Genomic DNA, 3,320 nt, shown 5'->3' with positions numbered 1-3,320 from the left:
AGTCACCGCATTAACATGTTCAATGGTGTGGCCTTCTGATGAGGAATGGGTTTCCACAACACATTGTTGCTTAGGTGGGGCATTTATAGGCATCTTTCCCTTCTCTCTTGCATTGAGAGTGCTTACTATTTGCCCTACTTGGGTTTCTAGCTTCGCAATAGATTGAGAGTGAGAATGAAGCAATTGAGTGTTAGCCTCTAAAGTGCCGAAAGCATTCAAAACTTTCTCTTCAAAGGCAGGACTTCTAGTATTTCCTTGGGAATAGGATTGGTTGGGAAAATAAGAATTAGCAAATTGATTCCCTTATGATTAATAAGGTCTATAACCTTGGGATCCTTGGTTTTGGAGTGGAGGTGGAATGTACTTCCCTTGAAAACTGCCTTGGGAAGGGTTTGAGCCCTCTCCTTGGTTCTTCCAAGAGAAATTCGGATGATTCCTCCAACTTGGATTATAATGAGTACCATAAGGATTGTTCCCTTGGTTCACAAAAGCCGCATTGACTTGTTCATTAGATTCACTTTGCACTTGTCCGTGAGGACAATGAGAAGTAGAATGAAGAACACTAAAACAAGTCATACATGTTTCATTCGATGCACGATAAGAATGGTTAGGGAAGGAAGATACTTGGTTCGCCGAGTTTTGGTTAATCAAAAATTGATCAAACCTTTGAGACAAAGACTTCATTTCGGTGGCTATTTCATTTGAATGTTCAACTTGATGTAAGCCATCACTCTTCCTACCTTGTGAATTTCTACCATTCTTGGATGATAGTGTTCTATGCAAAGAATTTTCACTCATACTTTCATAGAGACGCCACACGTCATCCTCATGCCTATCAATGTATGAGCCACCCATGGAAGCATCAACCATACCCTTATAGTTGTCCGATAAACTCTCAAAGAAGTATTGAACTAATTGCCATTTGGGCATGTCATGATGTGGACACTTCCTAAGCAATTCATTGAAGCGTTCCCATGCCTCATGAAACGTTTCTCGATCCCCATGTGAAAATTCTAGAATTGGGTCCTCATGACATTGGTCTTAGAAACCGGATAGTACTTCTTCAAGAATTCTTGTTGCATTTTTGCCCAAGAAGTGATTAAAAAAGGCCTAAGATTGTTAAACCAATACTTTGCCTTATCTTTTAAGGTGAATGGAAAAAGTTTGAGTCTTAAAACCTCTTCCGGCATGTCTTTATATTTTACGGTGGAACATACTTCAAGAAACTCATCTAAATGCTTGTAAGTTTCTTCACTTGGAAGTCCATGATAGTTAGGAAGCATTTGAATGGTTTATGGCTTAATTTCATAATGATGTGCTCTAAATGGAGGTAATTGGATGCATATAGGTGCATTATACTCATTAGTCACATAATGGTCTCTTAAAGCAAGAGGTGGATTAGCTACTTGAAGTGCAACATGAACACCTTGGTTTTGAATTCCTTGATTATTGGTAGGAGGTTGTGGAGCATACATTGGCCTTGGTATTCCATATGGAACTTGGCCTTGTTGTTGTGGTGGTTGGTGAATGAATGGCTTAGTCATGCCTAATAGTACTTGTATGTTCTCATTGTGCACATTGGGATGAAGGATACCTTGTTGGTCTATGTGACCAATGTCCTCAACATGATTATCATTATGGTCATCCATTGAAAGATTGGCTCTATTTGAACTTCCTCTTCCCCTAGGATTTGTAACGATAGATTCAAGATATAAATCAAGAGGGATAGGAGTTGGTATCAATGAACGATGCCCATTCATGCACAATACAAAACACAACAAACACAAAGAATGACAAACACTATGCCTTCACAACAATGCAATTAGACTTCTTCCACAAACATTTAATTCATACTCCCATACTTTAACAATAATGATGCAAGACAATTAAAAATAAGCCTCCACGCGAGCCGACGATTTAACTAAGGGATTGAGTAAAGAAAATCTCATAAAGGTCCTTTAGAACTTCAACTCCCAATTTTAAAGCTCGGCTTAGCAATTTTAGAATTTTTAGCTTTTTGCTTTCTTTGCTTGCTTGAATTGAATGCTTAATGGCTCCTTTGCTCGCTTCTTCTCCAACAATGCACTAGTTAAGTAAGAACAACACAATAAGTAACCAAAAAGAAAAATAAAAATAAAGTAAAAACATGATCAAAAGAGTACTAATCCTAATCAATTCCACAAATCCAACGTTGCCAAATCTAATCAATAAATCCCCGGCAACGGCACCAAAATTTGACGAGTTAGTGGTCGTTCCTTGTACGCCAAAATTGATGTCGTGAATGTGCGGTTCAAGAAAAGCCTTTTGGGTCAAGTTTAAATTTTTAAAAACCACTACCAACACTAATACTAATGTAGTAAGAATGAGTAGGGATCGTCCCAAGGGACTGTGAGGATCGAGCAATGTCGTGGAATCACAATTAGGGCTAGTAGGTTGAGTGATCAAACAAATGGTTGGTTGGTTGATTAAAGAGCAACTAAATTAAACTAAGTAATAGTAAAAGAGTGCAATTAAGAGTAAGTAAGAGAGAGAGATAGAGAGATCTTGGGGTTTAGAGATCACCACCAAGCAATGGATTTCTATATCATTGACAAGTGATTAATGAGGGCAAATAGTGGGTTGCAATATTGGTGTGTGTGTATTTGGTTGATTCAACAAGCAATAATGACTAGTTAAGCATGTATTATCTAAACATCATGTGAAAGGCACAATATATCTAAGCAATGAAGCATATATTGTCTAAACAACATGTGAAAGGCACAATAAATCAAAACAAGTCATTAATCCTTTCATTAAGCTCACAATCCAAATACAACACGAGGATAGAGACATATGCTAATTGCATTTAAAAGCTTGGATCATCAAATAACAAGCATAGATTGTCCTCCCAGTTAACACTACACTACAACTACACTATATCTACACTATTAGCATGAAAATAAACTAGGGGAGAGGCATAATCCATCAAAAGACAAACATGAACCATCAAGAGAATCACAAAAGCATTCTTTTAAGGACAATGTTTTGACAATCTCCAAATCTATAGCATCAATACATATAAACATGCATCAATAACACAAAATCTAGAGATAAGCACATGAACATCTATTCTAGCATACATAGACATATGGATAGAATGAAATGACTAATTAGAAGCATTAAACCACATAAATCATTGAATAAACAAGATCTGTATATATCAAAGTGTCAAAACATCAATTACAACGCTAATCCCTCAGTAATGCACAAGATTAAGATATAGAAAGCATGCTTAGGGCTAACTCTAGCCCCAAGAGGATGTCTAGCCACTCATGGTGATG

At 37.1% G+C, this 3,320-nt stretch overlaps 1 pseudogene; it reads left to right on the top strand.

Annotated features, from left to right (window-relative positions):
• Positions 1-928: 928 nt before the first annotated feature.
• On the top strand, positions 929-1,027 carry LOC132298090 (small nucleolar RNA R71; annotated as a pseudogene).
• The last annotated feature ends 2,293 nt before the right edge of the window (positions 1,028-3,320 follow it).

Source organism: Cornus florida, unplaced genomic scaffold (assembly GCF_030987335.1).
Source record: "Cornus florida cultivar Cherokee Brave unplaced genomic scaffold, ASM3098733v1 CherokeeBrave_3.0.0_Hap2_Chr02, whole genome shotgun sequence".
Taxonomy (NCBI): domain Eukaryota; kingdom Viridiplantae; phylum Streptophyta; class Magnoliopsida; order Cornales; family Cornaceae; genus Cornus; species Cornus florida.
Note: the sequence above shows the minus strand (reverse complement) of the source record. Positions and strands in the feature narration are given on the sequence as shown.